This window comes from Carassius auratus, chromosome 25, assembly GCF_003368295.1.
Source record: "Carassius auratus strain Wakin chromosome 25, ASM336829v1, whole genome shotgun sequence".
Classification (NCBI taxonomy): domain Eukaryota; kingdom Metazoa; phylum Chordata; class Actinopteri; order Cypriniformes; family Cyprinidae; genus Carassius; species Carassius auratus.
Window position 1 is genome coordinate 10,222,227 of NC_039267.1, and position 21,819 is coordinate 10,244,045.

At 36.9% G+C, this 21,819-nt stretch overlaps 1 pseudogene; it reads left to right on the forward strand.

Annotated features, from left to right (window-relative positions):
- The first annotated feature begins 10,686 nt into the window (after nucleotides 1–10,686).
- LOC113043230 (solute carrier family 23 member 2-like) lies at nucleotides 10,687–21,063 on the forward strand (annotated as a pseudogene).
- Nucleotides 21,064–21,819: the final 756 nt, after the last annotated feature.

Below are 21,819 nucleotides of genomic sequence, written 5' to 3' on the forward strand. Positions count from 1 at the left end.
TACTGTATAATGCACAATAAGCTCCCAGCACTTACCAAAAGCACATTAATAATATAGATCACTTTTGCATTTTAAGACATCAGTCATTGCATGCTTTTAAAACCAGCACTTTCTACTCAGACTAACCAAAGTGGATTATGAAAATAACAAATTTAAAGGTGAAGTGTGTAATTTCTGCACCATTTGAAGACTCTATCCTATAATCTATGCAGTTGCTAGGGTGTTTTAGTGATTCCTATGGTGTTCTGGACAGTTGTTAGGGTGTTTTAGCTATTGCTAGGACATTGATATATAGTCATAGGGTCTTCTGGGTGATTGATTACTTGTTCAAGAAATTTAAGTCTCAATTATATGACTTTATTCCCGTTTCTCCATCGGTGTCTATAGGGTTTTATAGAAGACCACAGCATTCTTCTGCATCAGCCTATCTCTCTCACACACACACACACACACACCAAACTTGGGTGCAAGTTTTGTGTTGCTGTGTTCTTGACACTTTGAGATGACACACATTCTGAAACATGTGAGATTAGAAAGAGCGTGTGAGGTTTTATTCTTAGTCTGCGCTCTGTGTTCCTGTCACTGGCAGGCCTGGAGGATTTTAAGGCCTCAGCCACCTCATGCCCGCCTACAACTTGACTTTCATGTGTGACTTCTGCTAGAGAAACAGAAACCATGCCAACCACCATCACCACAAAATCGAGAACAATCTTGAACTTCACCTGACCAGATGACTGCCTTCTTATTTCTGGGAATGATGGATGGAGATAAAATGAAGTGTGTGGCGTCAGTGCATCGTCTCTGTTTCTTTTTTTTTTGAATTTGTGAGGGAAATATTACACCTCTGCTGTGAAACTGGCATCAAGCGCATTCTTTCAATCCACTATTGATCTGCTGGCTCCACAAACACCTGTGTTCCCACACTTTTCCAGTATTTCTTATTTAGTAGACTGGCCCTCTGGTTTCTTGTAAACATTGAGAAATGAAGGGATTTATCCTAACAGACGACAATATAGGCAAAGATCAGAAAGGGAAAAAATCTCAAAGCTAAAGTATGGATTCCCATGCAATTTCATTTGGCTTCCAAAACATTTTATGGATATTCTTTTCGGGTCCTAAATAAAAATGACAGAAAATTGCTTCACAGTGTATTTAGTTTTAAATTACAAAAATTTTAATTATTATTATTATTCAATGACATGAAATATGAATAGCAATTGCTTAACCTATTAGGTGAGCAAGATTAAAATTTGTATGAAATGGGCATTTTAAATGTTTTCTTTGTTTTCATTTTGCCTTAGCTTATAGTCTACTAGTATAGTTCAACTAGTATAGTTGAGCTAAAACAAGATATCCCAATAACACTGTAAGTTATCGGGCATTAAAGGATTGGTTCAAGAAAGTTTACTCACCCCCATGGCGTCCAAGATGTTCATGTCTTTCTTCAGCCGAAAAGAAACTAAGGTTTTTGAGGAGAACATTTTAGAATTTTTCTCTATATAGTGGACTTCAATGGGAGCCAACGTGTTGAAGGTCCAAATTGCAGTTTCAGTGGAGCTCATAGACTGTATAAAAGCATGGACGTAGTTTCTGTGACGTCACCCATAGGTTTCCAAAGAGCGTTTTTGAAGCTAAAAGTAGGCGGAGCCAACCAACGCCATTTTGGCACCGTCACTGCACATCACTCCCGGATATTTGAAAATGGGCTGGTTCCTATAACAACACCCACCTAACTCGACGGTGGTGACAGCATCAGCAATCCACCTGTCACTCAAGTGGCCCGCGCCCTTAATTATGCAGAACTTTAAGGCTTAATATAATTTAAACGGATGAGTTACAGTTAGAGTTACATATAAAAAAATTCACCTTTCCCACAGTTGTCATGAAGGGCAAAGTTAGCTATGTAGACCAAAATATATTTTTTTAATCAGGCTGTAGAGTTTTTTTTACTGCTGTAGAGTTGGGCGTTTTTAACATGTGGAGTCTGTGGGATTGACTCCCTTTTGAGGGAGTTTGCCGCTTGGTGCAGCCTCAAAGAGCTCTACGGTATTCCAGCCAAAGATAGTATCATGAATGACACTCTCAATTAAAATAAGAAAGCAAAGTTTTCTGTCAATCTTCGGGTTGGCATGTTTTTGATAAGGCATTAAGAAAGGAAGATAATAGTATGTATGACACTGGCATTTTTAATTGAATAAACAAAACTGCTAAAACCATCCTATGCTGCTTGGTCTAGCTGGTTTAAGCTGGTCTCCCAGCCTGGCCAGTTAAATAAGTGTTCAAAACCCCTCTAAAATCAGCCAACCAGACCAAACCAACCAACTTAGGCTATAAATATGTTCAGTAAGCCTTTGTTTAGCACACTAAAAGTTTAGCCTTAGGGCAGGCATTGAGGAAGGGAGATGTGTAACATTTCATGTGTAACACCAGCACTATCAATTAAAAAAGAAATATATTTAAACATTTTCATTTAGCTTTTGGTTAGCATGTTAATAACTTTGCTTATTAGCTTAGCATAGCATTAACAAGAACTGAGGAAGGTACTGGACTCTAGGAGATTCTTCCGTTTCCAAATGTGCTTCAGTCCAATTTTAATTTAATGTGGTAAACACATTATGTGTATGTACATAATGCAACTGAGTGACATTTTTATAATGCTGCTAATTCCTGATGTTGTTGTACGGCACTTTTATTCTCAAAATTCAGTCCCTGTGCAACCAGCCTCTTCAAGATTATTCCAGATGATTCAACTCTTCTGCTGTCAGCACATCATCCTCAAACTCCCGCTAACTTCACTAACACCACGACTCATGACTCAAAATAAGGCATGACAACCGGAAAGCAGCGAGATGCTAAAAAGAGCAAAGAGAGTGGGTGCTGGAAGAAATGCCCCACTTGGAAAAAAAAGAAGAAAGGAAAAGAAAAAGATGCATCGAGACTCCCTACAAATACGTAATACTGAGTGAAAAAGGATGGAATGGGAATAGGGAGGAGGGAAGAGGGGCTCGACTGATTCATCCGGTTTCATAGGCAATTTATTTTGGTTCAGTGAAATAACAAACTCTCAAAGGGGGAAGCTAAGGAGAGAGAGTGAACATAATACAGGCCAGATATGCCTGATGACGTCAAAGCGGAAGCGAGCTGGATTCTCCATCTCAAATAAAGTAGGACAAAATAAAGGGACACGTAGTTGTCAGACATGACATCCTTGAGGAATCCCTTCCAAGCCAAGCAATGCTGTTCTTATTTCCAAGAAGCCTTTAATATTGTGAATTTTTACGAGGTCAAGTGAAATGTGAAATTTTGACGCCAGGGTAAGGGTTTAAGTACCCACTGAGTATTATATCATCTGAAGACAATAATGCATCAACCTGGAGTTCTCTTTTATAAACAGAATCTGTCTGCTTTCGACTGCGCAATGCGGTTTACATATGGCGGCTTGCGATGATTGGCGGCTGTGAATATTCACCGATTTTGATGTTTTTGAAGGGAATGTGGGAGGGTTATGAAATCCAGCCAGCCCACCGCCCATTGATAAACACTAGGAGGGATTCTCAGGCAGTTATGCAAGACATTAGTCATCCTGGCATGATTCATTTTGTCTCTCTCTCTTCTCACACTCCCCCGTTCGAAATCTTCTTCCGTTATTATTATTTTTTTATGAGACGGAGGGTGTGCTGACCTCTTTTTCAAAAGGATGCTATTCTGGGTCAGCAGAGGATAGGCCGGTCAAATGCCCGTTCAGCGAGAGGGGGAAAAGGTTTATCTGTGCTCATGTACTACTACAAACATGATTCTGATTATAATGAAGCATGTACAGGCCAAACACAGGTTTAAACATCACAAGATGACTTCCTTTATGATGGTTCTCAAGTGGATGATTGTATAAAATATATCCATAAAGTAATTTTCATCCATAAATTAATTGATGTATTAAGATACAAAAACACCAAAAGTCAAATATTACTGACCCCAATATTTTGAATGGTAGTGTATTTTAATTATTAATTTAAACAATCATTTAAATAATAAGAATTTAATTAAAAAATATATATTTTGAGATTTCAATTTTAAATATATACATTTATTTCATGCTTTTAAAAGCCCTCTAAAAAAAGGATATTAGGCACTGGTAAAACCCATACTGTAAAGAAATATGAAGTAGGTTACTCAAGAATAAACAGTTACTTTTGAATATCTATGGAGAAAGATTTTGTGATATGATGTAGTTATTGGCATCTAACAACAGGTCAAATCTTGAACCACTGGTTGAGAGCCAGTGCTTTATGATCATCAATCTCTGCTTCATTAGAATTCATAATTCATCCTTTTCTCTGACGGATGGTTGATTTTCTGGCTCATCAGTGGATCTATTCTTAAAAAGAGGTCTTTTGTCACAACATAAAATAGTTATTTTTTTATGCAATGCCATTCACATATGTACACTGTTTTGTTTGTAGGAGTTTATACACATGTTCCAGAATTTTCTTTGTTAGCACTGTCTGTCCTGACAACTACAGCACAAAAAAAAAAAAAAAACCAATCAAGACTGCACCTTATTCTCTGCACCCTGAATCAATGACATCATCGTGCTTACGTCAAGCCCGAGCCACTGCACTGGCATGTGCTCTGCCCCCCTTTTACGAAACGACCGGTCCTAAAAAAACTTGCGCATGGAAAGACTTTCCACAGTATGCGTTTAACCATTCTCAGCCAATTTAAACACACAACTTCAGAAATGTGCATCAGATCCATTTCTGCACACCAACCTCAATTTGTGGGATCTTTGTCAGAACGAGTGCACGTCTATATTTCATTGCAGCCCGCAGAACTTTGCCTTTGTACTGCGGTGCCTTTGCAATGATGTCATTATCTCCCTCCTCTTCCTCACCGCTGATGAAGATGGGGGTGTGGATGGATGAAGCTTAGCTTAGTTTTCGCTGACCCCCGGTGCAGGCCGGGAATGAGAATAGAGAGGAAATTATGAATGAATCAGCAGCCATTCTTAATCTCATCTCTTCTTTCTATCTGTCCCCCACCTCCCTCTTTCCTTCCATCATTTCAGTGAGAGAGAGCGAGAGCAGGGCTGTTGCCGTGCAGATTATGTGCTGTAATCCTCAGGCAGGGTGAGTGTGAATGACAGAGTTCCCTTGCACCCCCCTCTTCCTCTACATCAAATGGGAGGCTGGATGTTTCAAGCTTGCAGCACATGTAATGGCGACAGAAGCTACTAATTCCTCCAGCCTCCCTCCCTTTCTGAGCCACAGCCACAGCGTGGAGGCTGCTGGTCCCTGAGCTTCAGCATCCATTCAGGAAAAAGCCAACCAGAGGGGGAAGGGGTGGCTCATATACCGCAGCATGTGTGTGAGAGAGTCGCATTGTGAATGGAAAGGTGTGTGTGAGAGGCAGGATTGTGCGCCATTCACAAGTGAATTGAGAACTCATTTGAATCCAATTTAAATTGTGGATGCAGAACTGTAGCTGGAATTTGAATCTGGAAGCTTACTGAAGGAAATGTCAAGGTCTCATATATATAACCTGTGGTTGCATGCAAATTCAATTTCCAACTCATGACTGAAAGGAAGTCAGCCAACGGAAAAGAGAGAGTCTGTGTAAAGAGAATGTGTCTAGATTTAGACCTCTTTTTCTTCCTTTATAAAGCAGAGCTAAAAATAATCCCTAATGGATTCAGCAGATATTAGCATTGAGTGTGGCAGATGAATCAAAAGAACGAGCGATGAGTGCAAGCATAATGAATGAAAGCAGGCAGACAAAAGAAATGGATGGATGTAACACACAATGACAGATTTTGCTTTTTATAGATAGTAAACATCCTGACATCCATTTTACATAATAGTACACAACGATTCCCTATTTTGATTGACCATGCAATATAAATTAGTTATAGGGATTTTACAGTGAATCTTTTCTGTGATGATAAGTAAATTTTCTTAAGAGTGAGTGATTTATTAATTCAGTCGGAGATTAGTAACTGAACCAAAGCATTCAAAATGCTGATTCACTGCATGAGTCGTTTAATCAGTCACTCAATTGATTTGTTCAAAAACTGGAATGAAACAAAAAACTTTCTTTAAATCAATTAATTTAAGAACAAAATACCACTAGGGCCTTTCAAACCGATTTAGTTTCATAACTAAATGTACAGTACTAAAGTACTGGGATGATTTTGCCGTGAACTATTTCCCAATACCATTTACAGGGTTGCATTCGCACCTAACATGTGTACTAGGACATGACGTAATACGGTTGACAGCGATGTAATTTGTCCGTGCCGTTCAACAACGTAAAAAAAAGAATAACGTTAACAACAGGAGGATGGAGGACGCTGTGATCGGAGCTGTGTTTTTGTTGTGTCTCGCGCGTTTCACAATAAGGGACATGGAATGTCGACATATACGTAAAGTGATCGGAAGAACGGAAAGGAGGATAAAAGATCAACGACAACTAGTGCTACATTTGCTACAAGTGCCTGCACTTCAGCATCCGTATATTTATCGCTGTTCATCATACTTGCGAAATAAGTTGACACAATGTTACAGTATGTTACACATCATTTTAAATCATGGCAGGTGAGGGTGTTTTCAAACACTTCTGGCCAATCACTGTCTATTTACGTCACGGGTAGTTACAGTTGTGCTGGTTAGACCCTGCTCCGGAGCAGAAGCTAATTTGGTTCTCGAAAAAGGCGATCCGGTACTAAAATCCCACCCAGTTCCTGTGGTGCGAAAATGCCCAAAAGAGGGTAGTTCCACAATTAGTTCTGGTACTACGAAAATGTTCCTGTGGTGCCAAAGGCCCTTATGTTGCATGGAGGCATGCATTGGCATTGCTCAGAACTATTTTTGTTGACAGAGCAAAAAACAGACCATAAAAGGCAAATTAAAAAAAGGATGATAACTATACCGATAATTATAACGATAACTAATTGGCCCCCACACCAACAGACAGTAGAATTATTTATTAATATACAGCAGTTTTGTTGTCTGGACGCTTTAAATGCTCAAGCCAAGTTTGGTTCTGATTGGCTGTTTAGGCCAAAAGAAGGACTGATAATTATTAAAACTATGAAGTTTTAATAATCATTCTAATTCTATGAAAATAGGAGGGTCTACACTACAAATTCAATGAAAATGACAAAAAGTAAAGAAAACTGCTTTTCTGAAATTGCTTTTCACCAAAAAAATAAAACAATCCATCACTAAACTAAACAGTTGATGGTTGCCATGAACTATGGAAGTCAATGGCAACCATCAACAGTTTGGTTAACAACATTCTTCAAAATATCTTATTTTGGGTTCAATAGAAGAAAGAATCAAACGGGTGTTGGGTTTCATTTTAGGGTGAACTATACCTTTAATATTAATGTTAACACATTCTCGTAACTCTTGGTTGGAAACAAGTCTGTTCAGTCAGATGCACATTGGTAAAAACAACAAAGAGAATCGTTTCAACAGCAACCAAGCTTTCATTCATCCTGGGGTGAGAAAATAAGTGAATTTTGTGCATGATATATGTTTCTGTTTCACTAAATATGCAGATTTCCAAAAAAGGCTAGTCGTTCAGTGATCTAATGCAGATGTAATGTAACACAGATGCATTGGAATCTATTGCGTCTTTGAGAAGTCGTACTGAGACTTGAACAATTTGTGCATTCTTGCTGCATGAAGCAATATAAATTCAGCGATCCACTGTATGATTCATAAGCAAATAAATCAGAGGAAAAGCACATTTATCCCCTCAGTTTTTCGTCACCTACAAACATTCATCTCCATGTCCTTGTGACATTATACCACCAGTGTGTTTCTTTATAAACCAACACAGAGCAATAGAAACGTAATTCAGAGCACAGATGCTGGTGGCAGTGATGACATCATCCCTCGCTAATCCCACTTCCTCTCAGTATGTCATTAAGAGCCAGTGGCCAATGACCCCTCCGTGTCACTATTGACTGTCCACTCTGTGTTCACAGGAAGCTAATTGGCCGGATTCGGTTGAACAGACATGTTATCGGCCTCTTCCTGTTGGACATATAACCGTACTGGAGATTAAGCCCAGATGTTGTGTTCTTTCAGAGGTCTTTGTGGTGACCTGGAGAAAGACAGAATGGTGTAGTTACTTCATCTACCAGCAGAGGCTAATTGGACTATAAGATAAATCTTGAGCTTTATACATAATGTTAAATATTCACCAAGAGCTAATCCTAATGGTTAAGCGTTCGTGTGAAACGTCTGCGTTTTTTCTGCAGCTTTTGGTCCATTTCATTCATTACAGTCAGCTGTGTAAATCCATTCATGGGTTACCATGGATATGTCTGTCCCAAGGTTGATGATGTCAGGAGTTTGCATTGGTGCATAAGAAGAGACATGCTACCATCTGCTGGACAAACTGCACTTGATGATTAAATAAGGTCAATTTACTGTACACTTGAAAGAAATTGAATTCAGTTATGGAACTTTTTTGGATTTTTTTAAATCATCTAAATTATAATTTACATTTTAATGATCAAATAATCTATCGTAGATACAATAACATATTGTAATCTTCAAAACAATCACCAACATTTTTTATGTAGGTCCCCATCTGTCGGTCACTATGAGTTATGTTGACATTAAGGGTTTACTTGGGAGGCCCAATCATCTTTGACTTTAAGAGGAAACAGTAATGAAATTTGGCTTGGGAATTTTGCATGCTGAGCCTCTCCAAGAGGTTATGGCATGGGGACATGACGTCTCTGTTCCCTCCATGAGGCGCCAGTCAGAGATGATTGGGGCTCCCAAGTAAACCCTAAAGTCATCACAACATAACGTCTCCATTCCTTTCATCACAGAACAAGGGCTAAATATGTAACAGAGACGTTTTAAATTTACCTTTTTGATACTGTTCCTTTAAGGAATTACTAACTTCAAGCTGAAACATTCAGTATTAATTTTCTCCTGCAAAATCTTCCCATGATACAGTTACTGTTATGTAGTTTTATGCATAGAACTATTTTTCCGATTTTAATAATTAGTTGTTTTAAAGGTGTGAATTTTGGGGGTAAAATTGTTCTAGCAAAACAATATCACAGTGTCACAAAAACAGCATGTGAAACTGCGAAAACAGAGCATATGTAGTCTCCAAAAAATAAAAGAAGAAATAAAAATGTTTTTTAAAAATCCAACAGGAAAATAACTGACAAAATAATAGTTTAAATGGGAATTTATGAGGCAAAAATGAATATGCTTTTCTCTTATTCATGTCTAAAGTAAAATAGCTGAACAGACTTTATTATTCTCTATTGTATTGTTGGATTATATTAACTCTGAATATAACCACTATATTACCCTAGAATTATGTAATCATGTAAAACCTGATCTGGAGCAATATGGACGTGCAATGAATGTTTAAAACAGATGTTCAATGAAACTGTCATTACTTATATTTATGAAGCATAGTTTAAGATACTGTGGCCCGCATGTCACTACATGCAAACAATTCCACCGCAAATATGTCATAAATCATCTGCAACTTATTTGAGCATGTTTGTGGGGATTTTAGCATTAGAAGTACTACAATCTGTCGTTTCCTTTCTACTTAAGTTCACCGACTTCTGAGATTCCCCACACAACCCCATTTCGCTTGAGGGCCTCTGAACTCCATCACAGCTTGTCTAAATGAAAACTCTGACCATTCCTGGCAGGTTGCATGAGAAAACATCAGTATTTCATTTCAGCTAAGATCACATTTGTTTAAGGGGAAATGGAATGGCGTGAAACAGGAGGAATACGTTTGGTCTTGCTTGATATGTTAGATTTCTTCTTAAATCACACTGATCTCCATAGAGTGGAAATCGACTTCCTTAGAGTATTTATAGAGCGTTACATATCTATTTATGTTATTTAATATGTGTCACATAATATTCTATTCTATATAGTATTGTCAGTCAGGGGATGTGAGTTTCGTGTGAGTTAATCTATGTCGAATTGCATCGATAAGGTATGACTGTCATGCTTGTATGACAGAGATCTGAACCTTTGATTTTGTTTGGTAAATGGTGTTTCTGCAACGTCAGAGTCTAAATTGATTGAACTCTGTCTTTCAGGGTCAGGACTTATGGATGTAGTCTACTCATTGTCTCATAACCCCACTCTGTTTTAGTCAAATGATTCCCTCACGAGACCATATTGCTAGACTCCTTTTTTTCCTACTAGCCATTTTAAATTACTTTTTAAAATATATTAGAAAACAGTTATGTAAATACTTATTTTGGCAAAATATATGCAGCCATTGTGATCATAAGTGACTTATATAACATTATATATTCTTTCTGGTCCTCGAATTTGATAGGCTGAGAGGGGTGTGATATTCCTAGTGATAACAGAACTCCGCTTGCTTTATTTCTCACAGGGAGTACCATGGCAAATGCCCAAATCCACTATAATTTTACAAATAATACTGTTTTTGTGTCACGGAATGTAGTTTTAAGAGTTTTTAGGTGTTGTTAAATCTCGCAGGCAGTCTTTGGTCTCATTAATTAATTATTTGCTCCAGAGCAAATCTTTCTCATGTGCCACGGTCCTCAGCCAGACACATGACTCCACAACACTCAGTCAAGCTGCTGATTACATACATGCTGAGTTCAAGGCACATGTGAGGCACAGCTCTGGTTTCCTTGACAGGTCAAGTATGCATCTCACTCAACAGGACCAAAAGCTTGACATAGTGTTGAGAGAGTGCCACAGACTCACCTTTTGAAGTAAATGCCAAAAATGGTTGTAAATAAAAAAAGCTTGATCCTGAGGAAAACAAAAACAGTCGTATTAAATGCTGTTTATTTATCTTCATTATATGTGTTTAAATGAAAAGCCCTACAATTGTTCCATGCTGGGCTTTGTTTTGTCAGTTATAGTCACTAGTTAGTTATCTGACTGTGAAACAATACTAGTGTGCATTGTTTTCATGGTGGATTATGGGTTAACAGAGGTTATCATATATCTTTAATCATGCTTATTGAACAACAACGTCAATGTCACACGTCAACATACTAACTGGATTCCAAACTTCCGAGGATCATTTTCAAATCATCATAACCATCTTGTCTTTATGGAATTATGCAGCCCTGTATGAGTAATCCGAGAAGTTAGTAAGACATAACTTGTGGTCTTGAGAGGCCACATATGGTAAGTATTAGTGAAATTCTTGTTGCCACCACATTATTAATATGCTTTAAAGTGCCAGTTTCCAAACACACATAACTACAAAATCAGAAAAATGTCAAATGCAATGAAACTGCATCAGATGTTATACAGTCTGATTTCAATATGATAAGAATATAGAAGTAGTCTATAAAGAAGAAATATAAACGTCAATAATTTTACGAAAACTTGCCAACAGGGTGAAAAAAAAAAGACTGATAGCAAACCAGAAATAACAGTTTTCTGTTTACTAGACATCCTTAAAATAAACATTTTATTATTATTATTATTACTGAATATCACACATTTATTGAACTAAATAAATTACACATTTTATACATAAAATCCACCACTGTGGTGAGAAAATTATATTTACACATTAAGGATACATTTTCTGAGAATGAATCATTTTCTGAGAATACATAATAATTTAAAAGTTTTGTTTTTCTTTCTTTCTTTTTTTTCATACATTTATGTAACATTACATCTTATAAAATATATAACAGATGAATGCACCTACCTCTCATTGTGTTTCACATGCTGTGAAGGAAAAGGCTGAAGGAAAAGACCACAAGAGTAATTTAATTACGAACTGAAAGCAGATGTATAAAGGTCAAATGGCTTCTGGGGAAACAGTGGGACACCGTCTTCTTGTTGTTTCAGATAAACACACAATTTCTCACTTCATCCTTTCCTCTGTTTACTTCTTTAAGTGCAAAAATCGCCACCATAGTCCAACAACCAACCCCACCCCCTCAGTTTTATGAAATATCTGTCATTAGCATGTGGATTTTCACGTCAATGAGTGAATGAATTTCACGTAAATAAACCCCTGATTTAACATTTGCATAAAAACTGCATCATTAGTAACCATTAGTGCATAAAAGCATGAAGCCTAGTTGCGAGTCTCTGGCTGCTTTGGAATAACACAAATGACTTAATTTAGTAGATTAATTAGTAAAACTATTCACGCACATTTCTTCTGGAGATAGAACCGACTCCGAATAATTTGAATGCATACAACAACTACCACGAGGAGGTGGTAAGCACAGTATGAGTTGCATAAACTGTTTTTGTCCTGACTTTAACCGCTAAATAAACCGCAGATATTTGCAGAATTTGTTTATTGTTTGCAAAGCCTTCGACAACATCAACAAATATGTTTTTATATTCTTAGTGACGGATTTGATGTCTTTGAAGTGACTACTTGTCTGGCGCACGCATAACATCACAGCTTGATCCTGAAGCATGGCACAGACAACAACATCTGAATGGATTTATATGCCTCGCGTACACCAAGATGGTGATTATTTTCGTGAGAAAACAGACTGTGAGGTTATAAATGCTGGCAAACCCCACTGTGATGATAAGTGACAGTAGGTGGCAGTCTGTACCGTTCAGAAAGGGCTCACGTGTCTGTCGAGAGCCTGAGACGGCGTTGTTAAGGTAACGGAACGTAAACACGGTTGGAGTTCAACAGCGTTCAGAAGTCCTGAACCAAAACCAGAATGAAACGTATATTTACTAGGATTATTTTTTATATTATATTTTATTTATATTTAATTTGAATATAAATTCTTGAATCCCATAATCTTTTCATTGGAACAACTTCGAAAACATTTGCATAAATATTTGCAGTTCCTTATCAAAGTAATTTGCTTGTCAGGAACTACAGTGACTAGATATATAATATGTTTGGCAAAATATATGCTGATACATTCCTGTAAAATCATTTGGGCACGTGTATGACATTAATTAGGTCTTAACCAAAAAGTAACCATATGTCAGTAGCTACGTCTTTGTTGGACTGGAGAAGATTATTTACTGATTTTTCTTTTTCTGTATATGGCAAGCTAACTCTATCCATCTGTCTGTCTCTTTCTGTCAATTCTGTAAAAGCTGGAAATATATCTGTCATCATTTACTCACACTGATGTTGTTTCAAATCCTTGTGTCTTCCGTGGAAAACACAAAAAGATCTCATTCAAACCGCCTCAGTCACCATTTACTGTCATTGCATTTTTTTCTTTCCATTCAGTAACAGAAATGGTGACTGACACTGTCATTCTGCCAAAATAATCTTTTGTGTACCGAAAAGAAGGAAGGTCATACAGGTTCGGAATGACGTGAGGGTGAGTAAATGTCGACAGAAGTTTCATTTTTTTTCAGGTTAACTATCCCTTTAATATACCATCAATCTCACATCATCATAATGGCTTTTTTGTTCATGCATGAATGAATCCTGATTCACTCATGTTAAAGAAACACTATGTATTGAATATGAACTCAGGGCATGTTGCTTATGAAAAGAAAAGGGCAGTTTCTTACAAATTGTTCATGCTTACATATGCGCTGGACCATAACACGCAAAAATAAATCACTCATTTGTTGTATCTATATCCCCTCGTGAGGTGCTCTGTCATGGTTTTTCTAAACAGTGGATCAACCACACACCGAACACTTTTTAAAAAGGCTTTTTATTGGCTGATAAGTGCTTATTTGAATGAACTTCACATGGAGAATGAAGCACAAGAAAAAAGGAGAAAACTCATCGACTTGACTGAGCATGTAAGAAAGTAAGTATATTGAAAAGAGATATAAAGATAGAAGAGAAGAGATATAAGTGAAATAAAGATAGAAACGCGTGCCACCTAAAAAAAAGAAAAGAAAAGAAAACATAATTCTCTGAAATAACACAATTTTTTTCTTTTTTTTAAAGGGAGGTTGTGTCTCTTTTGACTCCGTTGAGGGGGAAACCGCAAAAAAACTGGTGAAAGGTGCTGCCATTTCACTTTTATTGGCTGTCAGCAGGACAGCGTTGGCTTATCATGTTAACATCCACCACAAATCAGCCTTAATGGGCTGAACTTTTGGAACTGAACAGATCTAATTACAGACCAAACTGTCATGTCTGAATTGCAGTTATTTCGAAATTACTGTAAGCAAGCCCTCCAATTGCTTAATTAAATGTTTCCTGTAATATTCCTGTCACAACGGTTAGAATTAACAGATAAAATATGTTTTTCTGTATTATTGTAGCTATTTTATCCAGTGTAGCCAGTGTTCAGTTTAATACGACTTCACTGTGACTTGAATTTTAATTAATATTTGAATAAAAAAAATAATAATAATAATGTTTCATTTGGTAGTGCATGGTTGCCTGTATAGAACATAGTCCTGAGAACATTATGAGAAATGTTAATTAGAAGTATTTTTTCTTTCAGTACTGAAAATTATATAATTTTTTTATATATATATATATATATATATATATATATATATATATATATATATATATATATATATTAGAGTAAATAAAGAAATGGACAGTTTTATCCAAAAATTATCACAATTTATATATGCTTATTAGATTATTGTGTTTTGTAAAGTGCTAACTTGCATTGGTTACCTTAAATAGTTATCTCTACCTGATTTAACCCATACATATTTTTATTATTATTATACTTTTTTATATTAATACATTTCTTTTTTTCTTTTTTTTTTTGGTCATTGGTCCATATTAAGTAATATTTTTTGAGTGGAATAAAACCAGTTAATTTAGATGTTCACAAGTGATTTCAATACAAATGAGGACAAGGAAAAACACTGAAATAAAAAAAAAATAAAAAATAAATGTAACAAAACTGCTGCCAAAATAGTGTTCCAAAATGGCCACTTATGAGTTTCCATTATGTTTCGGACAGTTCCTTAGCAGGCAGCTGCCTATGTAGGGAACAAAGAAGCCCCCTAGGTTTAGAAACAGAGCTTTAGACATTGTAGATCTCCGTTATCTTGTTTCTTGGAAGGATTTAGTGGTCACTTTCCTTTGCTCTCTCACTTAACCTCAATTCTAAATCTCTTAGAATATGTTTGAATAACCTCAGATTTCAGATTGCAGCCATGATCCTGAAAAGGTAATCATTGCTGACCCCTATCCCAACAGTCTGGAAGAGGTTCTGAACTCGAGGCCTGAAGGCAACCTTATCTACTCCATCAACAATCACCCACCCTGGTACCTCTGCATTCTTCTGGCTTTCCAGGTGAGAGACGACATGCAACAAATGTGGCTTAACCCCTGCAACATGTGAAGAGTCTTAAAGCACACATCTCCTAAGTGGACAGGACTCTCCTGATTTGAACTACTTACACAGGGGACCTTTAATGGGCTTTTAGGGTTAAACTGACAGCTTGAGGCTAGAGTTCTACTTAGCATGCCAACAAAAAGTGGATGTGTAATCATCCGGGTGAGTTGCCTTGAAGCAAAAAAACAGCTCACTGTGCATGCGTTTGATTATAGTTTGTTATAATTAGATTTTTTGTACTACACCTATGCCCAGTTTGGGTTTGTGGGATGTGTGCAAGTTTTTAATATTTTTGTTTTAGTATTGCCTTGAAGGGCACGATCAGGGTTACTAAAGATGAAGTGGAACTCCTCAATACCCAGGAATGCTGCCCTGATGCTTGGACAAACCTGATATCTCACAGATCTGCTTGTTTTATACATATCCAGTCTTTTTTTGAGTGTACAGAGGAATCATTGGCCTAATCACCTCTATATTGTTTACATGCAATGAGGCTAATTCTTTTGACCCTTTGACTTCAGGTGTTTTTTATTCCATGCTTCAATGTAAAATTGATTATGATCCTAAGTCATATTTACACTGCAAGTCCACAAATGCCCTGAAGCTGAGTAAATAATGGGGTCATTTTCATTTTTGGGTGAGCTGTCCCTTTGAGGGGCATTTATATTGGTGAAATATGAAATAAATTTTGCAGCCAAAAATGATTCATTGTCTGTTGTCAGTAGTAGTGTAGTTATGAAGTACAGCTCACACAGAAATCACTTTTAAACCAAGTAGTTTCCTCTTGGTCACATAGCAAATTCATATGACGTAAAAACTAGTGAACTCTGCATGAGGAACTTTTCCAGAAACTCCCATTTTGTGCAGATTGTTATAGAAAGGACTAGCAAATGCCAAACAACAGCAGATGTCATTGATGAGTGTCCCTTTAGAGTCGAAGTGATTTTGTAAACTTTTTGTTCATAGTAATTACTCTTGGCTCTTACAGTTTCCGTTTTGCAACTTTGTTGCATCCAATTGCAGGGCTCTGAACCAGTTCAAGGAACGAAAACGAAAATCGGAAATAAACTAAATTTTGACAGGAACAGAACCAGAACCAGAAACAAAATCAAATTTTATAGTTCCGAACAGAATCGAAAATTAAAAAATGTCCATTAAACGGCTAATAACGTTATTTTACCGTTCCATTTAATATTTGAAATTTGCTGTCAACCAATCACGAATTCTAGTAGTAGCCTACTATGCAAATGTGAAGCTGAAGCCAACGAGTGAAATCTCTGCTAAGCTGTGAACTCCTCATAGGGAAGTTGCAATGGCAATGCATCGCCCTTAGAGTTTATCTGAGGATAGTGAGATGAATTCAACAGGACTGAGTTTCCCAAAAGCTCGTAAAAACGATCGTACGACTGATCTTAATATTACGATTGTTTCCCAAAAGCATCTTAACTTAAGTAGCATTTGAAAATCATCGTAGATCTACAAGTGCTCTGGAGTAATCGTAAACCCCTAAGTGCATCTTAAGACAGATTTATGTGGTCAACTTTAGGACGACCGGCAGATTATACCTTTAATTTTATTCAAGTGCAATGTGATTATAATATAAGTCATTTATTGTACTTTATTGCACACTTTTTTACTCCTTTTTTCATTATTTTTTATTAATATGTAAATGAACTAATTAAAAAGGGCAGAAAAATAGAAATACACATATAAATTAAACGACTGAAAAATAAAAATAAAACCAATAAAAGAAATAATGTAGGGAAATATCCTTCATATTTTTGGGAAACAGACGTGAAACAATAACGAACGATCTTAAAATGACTTGTAGCACAAAATATTTTTATTTTTTATTTTTTTTTAACAATGCAGAAAACATTTTTAAATATCTTAAAAATACTTAAATGCCTTTAAAGTGTTGATAGATTTTTTTGGCCGAAATCTAGAAAAGATGATGCTGTATTGGCTGACTTAACACAGCAGGTTAATTATTGGCTAACGTTACCAGATCTCTCTTTCTTCCTTTTCTTTTTGAATAAAGAAAATGCTGTACTTTATTATTAATAATTATATTATTATTATTATTAGGAAAATTATAGGCAAATAAAATTGTTTTTTAAAAAAAAATAACGTTATTAACCGGTATTTCTTCCACCCGAACCTGTTTCAGAACGTTAATAATATCAGAGGAACACAGGAACAGAAACATTAAAATAATGATTCTGCTCAGAGTGAACCATTGAATTTTTTATTTTTTATTTCAAACCCTTTCCTATTGTCTCTTTCACTCAAAATCACAAATTCTCATTAAAATGAATGCCATGGTTGCTTTGAAAATCATCATGATCACCGTGAGCACCTCAAGGCTTTGCTTCCTCTCTAGACAGTGTTATTCCTTATTATATGAATCTGATGTTTAAGATGAGGGGAACATGAGTCTTCCACTTATTCGTCCGGATGACACATGGAGATCAAAGGCAACTGGGTGGGGGGAGAGAAAGGGCAGGAAGGTACACAGGGGACTTGCATCGACATGTGAAGTAAGATGATGTGCCGAGCGCAAAGAGAAGTACAAAGAAGAACCCTCCTCCCTCCAGCACGCTCACTTTCATCTCTCCGGCATCACAGAGGGGAGGAAAAAGCAGGGAGAGACCTGGTATTTCATGTCAGCGCAGACTCCCCAAGAGCCCCTAACTGGTTTCTGCTTTCATTACCACTGTTTTTACTCTAATACAATCCCTCTAGGCTTATGAAATTACATTAAATTCAAAACTGTTTTGCTGGCTCTACTTGACTTCTGGGAAAAGGCCGCTGTGAAGGCATAAGCCAGAACAATAAAACAACAGGAATTTAAGTGTGGACAAACAAGTTTATTTCCATGTTTTTCCTGCTGTGTAAATTCTCTCCTGTGCACAGTCTCCAGATCCGCCCCATAATCTCCTGTCAAAGATGCTGAGCGTTCAGCCAAGTTTTACTTTTCGGAGCCCGGCAAATTTATGAAGCTTACTGCTGAGAGTAAAAAGGGGCTATCAATTCACAACGGATAGGCCAACATCTGTCTTACATTTTTCGCACATCTCCCTGTCTCAGTCGGGCCACATTTAAGATTTGCTAAATATTTTGTAGTCATCTGTCTTCCCTCATGTCTCGCCCCACTTAACGGGTGGTTTGTGATGAACCTAAGCCCGGTGTCATTACGTTAGCTATTCATTCCTGTTCCTTGCTTCACACAGCATTACGTACTGGCGTTCAGTGGCATCCTGGCAATTCCTCTCATCTTAGCAGAGCTGCTGTGCATCAATGTCAGCTCATCTTATTCATCTCGGGCATGAGCACTTTGCTACAGATCACCCTCGGGACCAGGTACTGGAATAAGCATTCCACTTAGTGTGAATTATATACATTGCCAAAAGAAAAAGTGTGGAAATTTACAGTTAGTTGATAATTATTCTGCCGCTTTCCTGTTTTTCTGTATGCAGCAGCTTTAACACAATTGAATTCTATAAATTTCTATAGAATTAAAGGTGACTTCACCTGATTTAGTTAATACACAACCTAAAAAAAGACTGGTTTCAAGTATATTGAGCCCCACTGACTTTCATTGCATGGACATATTAAGGCACATTTATTTTATAGAAATACTGAATTATACAATACAGATTGTTTCATAGCAACTTCACAGAAATAAACAGGAAAGCAGTGGTGTAACATTTCAGCTTCAATTCTAGCACGTCTTTATCTCAAACAGCCCAGCATGGTAGTAGCAATGCCAAGGTCATGGGTTTGATTCCCAGGAAAAGCAGTGTGAAAAGTAAATGAGATTCAAGTGTCTGCCAAATGCATTCATGTAAGATTTCTGCTCTACAGAAGACATTTGTTATGATTCAGGTCAAGTCGGTTCAATTGTAGTGTCAATATTACGAAATGATTTTATCTAGCTATAATGCGGCTCTAAAAAAGACAGGTCAGACAGGTTTGAAATGACATGAGAGTGAGTAAATAATGACAGAATATTAAAACGAGTACCTTAAAATCATTTTGGCTCTGGTGTTTTTCAGCCAGAACATTTGCTTTTAATGATTTTTATAAGTCAATGAAAGGAATATTACATTGTTTCCTACAGTATGACTACTGCCAATGCTTTTATGATAAAACATAAAATAGGCTCGACGCAAAATAAACATCTTTACATCTTCTCAGGTTGCCGATCCTCCAAGGGGGGACGTTCCCCTTCATTACCCCGGCCTTGGCTATCCTCGCCCTTCCCAAGTGGAGATGCCCAAACACCAGGGCCACTTCTCACCTCAATGCCACAGATTCTGCAGCGCTCCTCGTGGATGGCCATGAGATGTGGAAAGTCTGCATCCATGAGTTAATGTAGGAAATGTAATTTCAAAACTAATCAAAATAATTGCAGCGTTCACTTTGTGCTGGAGTTTGAAACAAGCGTGGCTGTGAGTCATGTGTCAGAAGGAACTGTGAGTCACCAGCGACCGACAGACGATAATGATCCACTTTGTGCTCAAATTATACAGGGTGATCTCATTCGTATGCATATGGAAAGGGCAAACTTACATTTTTGTGAGTTTTAGAGACTTGCATATCTTAACAAAGCCTGGTTCAAAATAAAATTGCTAGAAGCTATTGAGAATACTCTCATTGAACTTCTACATTTATGCATTGGCGGATGCTTTTGTCATGAATTTATGCATACACTGTTGATTTATTTACACAGTACAGTGACATTTTTTTTACGTTATTAATCATTGATTTACAGTTAATACAATAAAATTCATAAAAAGGATTCATAAATATTTGCATGTCTCTAAATTATTATATATATTATTGTTTTAGAACAGAAAAGATGCTGGTGATAAACTTTTTATTTTTTATTTCCCTTGTTTAATGAATAAAACAGATGTTTTTTTCTCTGAACATTCTGACCTCTTCTTGTCTTCTCATAGATCTAGGGGGCCATTCTACTGGCCTCAATGCTTCAGCTTGTTCTGGGCCTGTCGAGTCTCGTGGGACTAGTGCTGAGGTTCATCGGGCCGCTGGCCATTGCTCCCACCATCAACCTCATCGGACTGTCTCTCTTAATCCAGACGGGGCAGAAGTCAGGAGCCCACTGGGGAATTGCAGCTTTGTGGGTTACTGTAGAGTTATGGGTAAATTTGAGAGCCGAGTCCATACGGTAATTTGTATTTCTGATTGTGTAGGTCTTCTGCAGACTATGCAATGCATGGATCCTTTAAAAACAAAACGTGTTTATCTGTAGAGATGAATCCTCTTTACTGTTTTCATTTACATGATAATACATCACTCAGATCCTTTGCTGACAAATGTTGTTCATTACTCATCCTCATGCATTCCTAAGAGGATACATTAATGTTGATTAGGTTTAAGTGTCTCGTCCCTCAGACCCTCCCTGTCCATGTGCCTCTGCCAAAGGTTTAAGGCACATATGTGACCCTGGACCACAAAACCAGTCTTAAGTCGCTGGGGTAAATTTTTTGCAATAGCCAAAAAATCCTTGTGTGAGTCAAAATTATCGCTGTGGAATTGTGACTTCACATCGGTGTAATAGTTTAGGAGATGGATATACTGTGAAACTACATACATACAATATGTTATAACATTTGAAAGCACGACTGAATGTCTATGAAACGTCGTTCAATAATGCAAATTTGAAATAACGGCACCTAAACATTTGAACTAATTTTTTATTGCAACCATATGTATTATGGAGGACGAGAAATTACTTAAGCATAAATAAATGAATGAATAAATACATAAATGCAAAAATAAATAAATGTAGAAATACATAAATAAATATATATAGAAATTAATATAGAAATACATTAATAAATGTATGCATGAAAATGAACATTATTTTAGTGAAAGAGAACATATAGCAGTGTGGGCTGCTTTTAGTGTCTGAATTTGTTTTTAAATAATGAGGTCCAAGTTTAATAGTTTATATACAAAAAATGTATTTATAAGTAAATTTTAAAACAATGTATAGGTTTTTTTTCACTATTGAACAACATTCACTAACGATAGTGAAAGACGTCTTCCCTCATGTAGATTGTATGTTCTCCAGTTGGATGTTGGACATCTCTGCATTCGCCCAAATCCCAATCCCTGTGAATCGGTAGCGTCTGAGGCGGCAGAGGTTTTAAAGCCTCCCTAGAAGCTACGTTTGCAATTTAAACAGTGATTTGTAAAAAGAAAAAATAATTTGTTATTTGTAAGGTCTAGGGGGTCATTCGGCGTATGCCTGAAAATATGGGACAACCTGTGTTCCATATAGCTTTAATACAGAACGCTTCTCTGATGCATTACATACAGATGATTCCATATTATGTGTAACGGTTGACACCCCAATTTCAAATGCAAAAGAAAATTGTCTGGGGGGCCCCATAGTGTTTGGTGCCCTGGGCTGCTGAGGTCAAAAATGCCTTTAGAGCTCAGAAACGATTGCAGAGTTCAGAAAAAAAATCTGCTGAATTGAATGTTCACAGAAGCACATAGTCTTCATT